Source organism: Silurus aristotelis (genome assembly GCF_946808225.1).
Source record: "Silurus aristotelis genome assembly, chromosome: 17".
Classification (NCBI taxonomy): domain Eukaryota; kingdom Metazoa; phylum Chordata; class Actinopteri; order Siluriformes; family Siluridae; genus Silurus; species Silurus aristotelis.
This window is the reverse complement of record NC_139590.1, coordinates 15,316,763-15,324,827: the sequence shown is the minus strand read 5'-3', so window position 1 is coordinate 15,324,827 and position 8,065 is coordinate 15,316,763. Positions and strand designations below refer to the sequence as shown.

Genomic DNA, 8,065 nt, shown 5'->3' with positions numbered 1-8,065 from the left:
TTTCTAGCAGCACACCCAGTCATGTTTTATCTAACAAGAATGTTGTTACAGGGGTGAAAAACATAAATATGGACCATTCGATGTGCAACAGAGTAACTAGCCTTTTCCTTAATGATGCATGCATAAACCAAAATAAACGTTAGAAAATCAACTATCACTCTCAACTGTAAATTTTGATGTGAAATTCACCTAATACCTACATCTAATCTAGAATGATTTTTGTTGACAATTTTGTGAAATGACGTTCTGGCCTTTCTCTTGTTAAAATGTTATGTAGTATTGTACTTCAAAGTAACATTTATCTTTAACATTATGTTCAAATATCCTAATCAAAAATGGTGTCGTGTCATTGATATAGGTTTTCGAAACAATGATTTTACCTAAGGTCTTGAGAGAATATATAGTATATTAGTACCATAAAAATAGTGAATACATTTTTATAACAAACAGAAATATACTCTTAAGTGCCAGTAATAATAAATATAACTTTGGTGTTATAATGCAAGAATTTTCACTATGTCACAATATTAATTCAGCTCTTATGGCACCATAACCATGAAACCATAATGAACTATAAAGAGTTAAGTATATTTTTTTTGGCTTTTAAAGGGAATGTATTTGGTGTTGATGTTTTTCTACATGTCACATTATGTAACTTTCCAGAAGTGAACTCAGCTATAAATCACGAAGTTCTAAAGCATGTCAGCCTTAAATGTGTCATAACACAAACATTTGTCAACAAAAATCTGTCATTTAACTTGAAAACTGTTGAAAGTCTTTATGAGACGGATGGCTCTTGGATAAAACCTAATATATATTTGTGCAGGTTAACAGTTTTTTATGTTTATGGAGGTGTCATGTACCCTTCTAAACATTATGCTTATCTCTTTTATGCATAACATCCACACTTATGTATAGTTTATACATAATTATTTTATGAAAATCATTTAAAAATAACTTACAAATAACTTTACATTACAATGAATAAATAAGTATAATAATAATCTCTAGACCACATCATTCTATTTACTCATGTCTCTGATATTCTGGCATGAACAAAAGTTTAGTAGTTACAATAATTTTTTAATATTTATGCTAGATTTTTATCAAAGAAATCAGTTACATCATGATTTAACATAATCTGTGTAAATATATCTAGGGTAGTACATGTCAAAATGATTGCTATATTGCGTATATATTGGCAAAGAGCAATGAAATATTTTAGAGAAAGTTTGTTTTTTAATCCAGGTACAATTTTATATTCCTACATATGGATATGGATAATAAATGTACTTTTTATTGTTATAATTATACAAATATTTTAATAAACCTTAAATGTTTAGTTGATTTTTATTATCATAGTAATAATAATACCTAAGTACTCTAAACAGAATACAGTTAAATTTTCAGGATAGAAAAAAAGGATAGAATATAAGGAAGAAACTTTAAGAGAAATTAAAATCAGAAAATCCATCCTCATCCAGATGACACCATAGTGGATAGTATGATTACAAATAAATCCCTTACCATTCACAGTAATCTAATGGTTGCTAAAAAAAAAAATAAATAAATAAATAAATAAAAAGGATAATTTATATATAATGAAATCTGAATGCTGTTTAAAATGATTAGTTTATCATTATAGACAATACTTTTTTAACAGTTTTTTTGTTTGTTTGTTTTTTTGACATTTATACCCTTCTCTTTTTTTGCTTTCTTTAATCTGGGGTTGTAACAGTGCAATATAGTGAGATAAAGCATGTAGCCTTTCAGCAGGTCTGATAGCTAGCTGTAAAATGAAGGCACAGCCGCTTGGAAGAAACACATATACACACACACTTGCACACACAGCGTGTCTCCCTCTGGTCATGCTGCTGGAGATCCATTAGGGCACTGTGGGGCTGCTGCGCAGTGAAGGTGCTTCTCAGTGCTGAAAGGTTACCTTGGGAAATTAAGGAGTATGTGTGTTATTCCTCCTTGGATTTGTAACATAGAGGGATGCCCTCTTGGCTAATGGGACTCTCATGGTGTCTGTGCTTCTACCTGGGATTGTGTCTGTCATTGAATTGCCATATCAGTATCTGTCACATGTTAGAGCTTATCCTGTAGGCTGTAGTTGCCAGTTGAAAGTCAAGGCCAGGACAGAGAGTGACTGGAAATAAGACAAAGACAAAGTCAATTTCTTTTCCTTTTGATCATTAGGACAGTTGGGACAGCATCTTGGTGAAATAAATAAGCCAACTGGATCCATTTGGCTGACTTCTGTCCTAACATCCAGATTTAAATCACAAGATATGGATTAGAATTAGCAGTCCCAACAGCCCACTGAATCTAATGTCCTGTGCACTGAAGCACAGCTAATCTGCTAATCAACGACATCATCCTCAGATTTCTGCATGCTCTGCTAGTCCTAGATGCAACCAAGTTGGCTGTACCACCACATGTGGGGAAAGTTCTTTTGGCTGAATGTTTGTGGGTGTTTATGGCACTCAACGCAGTAAAGCCCACTAAATTCTGTCCCTGTTTACATAGCACGCAGACCTGTTTACTCAGGTCTCGAATGCTATAAACTGTGTGTGTGTGTGTGTGTGTGTGTGTAACTGCACTGTGGATCTTATTGCCTTGGACTGATGTAGCTTTTATGACAGTTTCTTTCATTTATTTATTATTATTTTTATTATTTTTTTTTTTTCAAACAACAATCCTGAAGTATTCTGTCTATCCTAAAATAGCATTGTCTGCTTCTGTTTTTATTTTTATTTTCTAAAGCATCTGACCATTTTGCTAGAGCACAGAGACCATGTTTAATGGTCTTTCACAGCCTTCCTTAATGGCCCACCTGTTGTTATAAAATACACTGTGCTGAGTACTGTGCAGTATTGAGCATGAACTAATTAGCTGAATAGGTTTAATAAGCAAGGACTTCTTGCTGTGTACCCTTTGTGCCAGGTTTTACTGCCTATAGTGTGTGTGTGTGTGTGTGTGTGTGTGTGTGTGTGTGTGTGTGTGTGTGTGTGCTAGCAGCTGTTGCTGAGTCAGGAGGAAGGGGAACCTGAGCGAGAAGGTCACCAAACCTCCCTAGAGACTCGAAAACATGGGACCAGCTATTAATCTCCAAACAATACGCACTGCCTTCCTCAGGCTTCTATGTGTGCAAAGAAAGAACAGCATCACTACAAACTTCCCTTCATGTTTAGCTTTATATCATTAGGGCAAGCACATCGGATGTATGTCTGTCAGAAAAAAAGGCAGTCTTGTTTGGAGCAGTCGAGTGACTCCTCTTGTCAGAAGGTAAGCAATGATGTCACACATCTTGGATACTGGAATCAAGTGTCTATACACAAGGGCCCTTTTACAATGCAGTCTTGAAGGCTAATCGCATTTTAGGATTTATACAATGCCTGAAAATATGCACCACCCCCTCATTCGTTCTATATGAATTCCATATCCTTATTCAGTGATGGGAGATTTGGCAGCTCTGTCATGCTGGGTCGCTCCACCCACACACATCTGCTGCTGAATGGGGCAGTTATACACACTGAATAGCTCATTGTGAAGAGATTCATCGATCCCTCCCCTTTCCCCTTCCCCTTGCTTTTTCTCTTTCTCACTTTAGTTCACTCAATCTATCCCTTTTCATAGTCCGTATCTGACTTTCTTCTCTTCCTCTTAAGATTCTGCACTAGTGACCGGAAGCTTTTGAGTTCAGATCACATGACCACAGAAGAGCCACTATTGTGCCCTTGAGCAGCTCTGTGCTATGCGGTTGAGGTCAGCATACAGCTGCTTTACTTGTAAGCTGTTTTGGTAAGAAGCTCTGCTTCACATCTGCCTTTGAGATACAGCTAGTTGCAGAATTATTGGCACCCTTCAAGACAATAGGAATAAAATTATTCACACTGTTGTTGATAGTTTTATTTTAGCACAATATTTTTTTCACATTTTTGCCAAAATTGCAAGTGATGTGCATGAGCTTAAACTTTACTTTTCACAGATTGTACATTAATACGTTATTCATTTTTATATTGTAGTCTTTACTGTAGTTGCAGTAAATAGTATTGAAAGTACACCTTTGTTTGGCCAGAATACATGCACACTTTTTGTACATTTACTAATAGTCAAAGATTTGCAAATGAAATTACAGGTGTTCTAATTATGCAGTGGTGAGTCCCTTCCAATAGTTTGATGCTGGAATACTGCCCTGGCATTCATGTGCATGTTACTTTAACATGTACCACCTACCCAAAGATTGTACACCACTTCATGGCAAAGGAAAGGTCTTTTTCAGCAAGACATTTTGCCTACACAGCAAAAACTGTTCAGAAATGGTTTGAGGAACATGACAAAGGCTTCAATGTGCTGAATTGGTCACCAAACTTCCCAGGACTTGGATGTGCTAGACAAACAAGTCTGATCCATGGAGATCCCACCTTGCAACTTACAGGATTTAAAGGATATGCTGCTAACATCTTGGTGTGAGATACCACAGCACACCATCAGACATATTGTGGAGTCTATGCCATGATTAGTCAGTCCTACTTTCATAGCACAAAAGTGACCTTTTAAAAATTATGACTTTATTTGTGTATATATATATATACACACACACACACACACACACACACACACACACACACACACACACACACACACACACACACACACACACACACACACAACTATTTATTAATATGAGGAATCTTTCAGTTTTTACTTAGTAAGTAAAGTAACATTTATTTATACATAGTTATTGACTGTTAATTACTGTTAACAACTATTTGTTGACTTTTCACAAGTTATATGTTGTGAGAAGAGATCGTTGTTAAGCAAATACATAGATTGGGACTTCAACTCTGTTAAACAGAGGCTCAAGTAAAAATATTAAGTTAGGGCCTTGTATACATTACAGCACAAAAAAAATATAGCACACCAACAAGTAAAATAGAAGTCAACTGCAATTTATTTGAAATATACTGCATATAATTCAACAACTTGTCTTTCTCAGAGCGCTACAGTCATATTCTACTCATTTACAGTATTGTTCAAAATAATAGCAGTACAATGTGACTAACCAGAATAATCCAGGTTTTTAGTATATTTTTTATTGCTACGTGGCAAACAAGTTACCAGTTGGTGCAGTAGATTCTCAGAAAACAAACAAGACCCAGCATTCATGATATGCACGCTCGTAAGGCTGTGCAATTGGGCAATTAGTTAAAAGGGGTGTGTTCAAAAAAATAGCAGTGTATGCCGTTGAATGTACAAACTCAAAACTATTTTGTACAAACATTTTTGTTTCTAGGATTTAGCAATCCTGTGAATCACTAAACTATTATTTAGTTGTATGACCACAGTTTTTTAAAACTGCTTCACATCTGTGTGGCATGGAGTCAACCAACTTGTGGCACCTCTCAGCTGTTATTCCACTCCATGATTCTTTAACAACATTCCACAATTCATTTACATTTCTTGGTTTTGCTTCAGAAACAGCATTTTTGGTATCACCCCACAAGTTCTCGATTGGATTAAGGTCCGGGGATTGGGCTGGCCACTCCATAACATTAATTTTGTTGGTTTGGAACCAAGACTTTGCTCGTTTACTAGTGTGTTTGGGGTCATTGTCTTGTTGAAACAACCATTTCAAGGGCATGTCCTTTTCAGCATAAGGCAACATGACCTCTTCAAGTATTTTGACATATGCAAACTGATCCATGATCCCTGGTATGCGATAAACAGGCCCAACACCATAGTAGGAGAAACATGCCCATATCATGATGCTTGCACCACCATGCTTCACTGTCTTCACTGTGTACTGTGGCTTGAATTCAGAGTTTGGGGGTCGTCTCTCAAACTGTCTGTGGCCCTTGGACCCAAAAAGAACAATTTTACTCTCATCAGTCCACAAAATGTTCCTTCATTTCTCTTTAGGCCAGTTGATGTGTTCTTTGGCAAATTGTAACCTCTTCTGCACATGCCTTTTTTTTAACAGAGGGACTTTGCGGGGGATTCTTGAAAATAGATTAGCTTCACACAGACGTCTTCTAACTGTCACAGTACTTACAGGTAAATCCAGACTGTCTTTGATCATCCTGGAGCTGATCATTGGCTGAGCCTTTGCCATTCTGATTATTCTTCGATCCATTTTGATAGTTGTCTTCCGTTTTCATCCACGTCTCTCTGGTTTTGCTCTCCATTTTAAGGCATTGGAGATCATTTTAGCTGAACAGCCTATAATTTTTTGCACCTCTTTATAGGTTTTCCCCTCTCCAATCAACTTTTTAATCAAAGTACGCTGTTCTTCTGAACAATGACTTGAACGACCCGTTTTCCTCAGGCTTTCAAATGCATGTTCAACAAGTGCTGGCTTCATCCTTAAATAGGGGCCACTTGATTCACACCTGTTTTTTCACAAAATTGATGACCTCAGTGATTGAATGCCACACTGCTATTTTTTTGAACACACCCCTTTCAACTAATTGCCCAATTGCACAGCCTTACAAACGTGCATATCATGAATGCTGGGTCTTGTTTGTTTTCTGAGAATCTACTGCACCTACTGGTAACTTGTTTGCCACGTAGCAATAAAAAATATACTAAAAACCTGGATTATTCTGGTTAGTCACATTTTACTGCTATTGTTTTGAACAATACTGTATGTAGGTGTGCTCCTCAAGCATGTACATGACACCATCAAAGATACTCTTCTCTACTTAAATCAGGAGAGTGTATGTATGTCTTTAGAGAGCACAGATAAAGGAATAACTTGCAGCATATCTGTGGCAGCTGTTCATGAGTGGAGGGTGGAGCCTGACTGGAACCAAGCATACTGATTAGTCTCATCAGTTACAGGTGTAATCTTACTGCTCGTTCCGTCCGGCACCGCCCTCCACTCGCGAACCACCGCCACAACATCTTTGACATGTCAGCATAGCAGAGTGTTTGCATGGTATTTTAATGATCTAAACACCATAATAATATCTTAAAGACAGCAAGATTTAAGAAATGAAGAGATGTGCCTACATAAAAGTGCCACTCAAAGTCAGATCATTAAAGGTTAATAAAAAATTCATAAAATTGCCAACTCATCCTATGTCATCTGGTCACTTACGCAAGTTACATGAAATGGCTGCTGGATAATGTAGTCCATTGTTCATAATCCTGACAGAGCAACTACCCCCCCAAGTCCCTCACTGCTCAAAATTTACCTTTCAGGTGATCCTCGACAGACGTAGAAGTCCCATGCTCTGTGTGGGCTTATGTGAGCAGCAGCCCCTGCAAAGCTTGTGTGTGTCTAAATGTAGGTTTTTTTGGGTTGCATAAGGGAAAGGCAAAGTCCTCACCTAAGCAGGCAGACAGAACGACGTTCTCACCAGGACTTGGTGTATGAGCAACATTCTCATCAGGTCACAGGGGATGAGTGACATCCTCATCAGCGTATGGAGGCTGAGCAAAAACTAAACTGGTAAGAGATCCAGGGGAGGAAGAGTGGGAAATGATTGGTTCGGCAGCCACTTTCCCAAAAAACTCTCAGATGCTGGAGGATGAGGAAAAAACAACCACCACCATGGAAAATAAAACTTTAGACAATGAGTGTTGTGTAAGGTGAGATTTAAATGTATGTGCTAATCAAGGTGACAAGGAACAGCTGTGAGTAATTAGTTGAATGTGCTTCAGACATAGAAGTACAGTGGCTGCTGGGTAATATAGTCCACTGTCCATAATCCTGTCACTACCACTGTTTGTTTTTAGCCTGGTAGAAAAGTGTTTAAATACAGACATTTACATTTATAAAACAGTTTGCTCTAAATGACCTTAATGCACACTCATAACTTGAATTTATGCTGACTATGAAATAGTTAAACATTACAGAAAAATCATATGAGTTGTGTGTTAGCAAAGAAAATTTAACATGGTGGACTTTTTGAGAGTAAATTGTTATGATTTGTTTCATTCCAGAGTTTTTGCTTGAAAAGTAACACATAATGCTGCATGAAAGAGCCACAAATGATTAGATTATCGACACATTACACACTTAGGATTATAATTAAAAACGTATTCACAAGAA

The 8,065-nt window shown here is 37.1% G+C and overlaps 1 long non-coding RNA gene across 1 annotated transcript; it reads right to left on the bottom strand.

Annotated features, from left to right (window-relative positions):
- Positions 1 to 1,709: 1,709 nt before the first annotated feature.
- LOC310739794 lies at positions 1,710 to 7,442 on the bottom strand. Its single transcript, XR_014537492.1, has 3 exons — positions 7,341 to 7,442; positions 2,044 to 2,152; positions 1,710 to 1,942 (listed from the first exon to the last, which is right to left on the bottom strand). It is a non-coding gene; the product is annotated as an uncharacterized lncRNA (long non-coding RNA).
- Between the last annotated feature and the right edge of the window lie 623 nt (positions 7,443 to 8,065).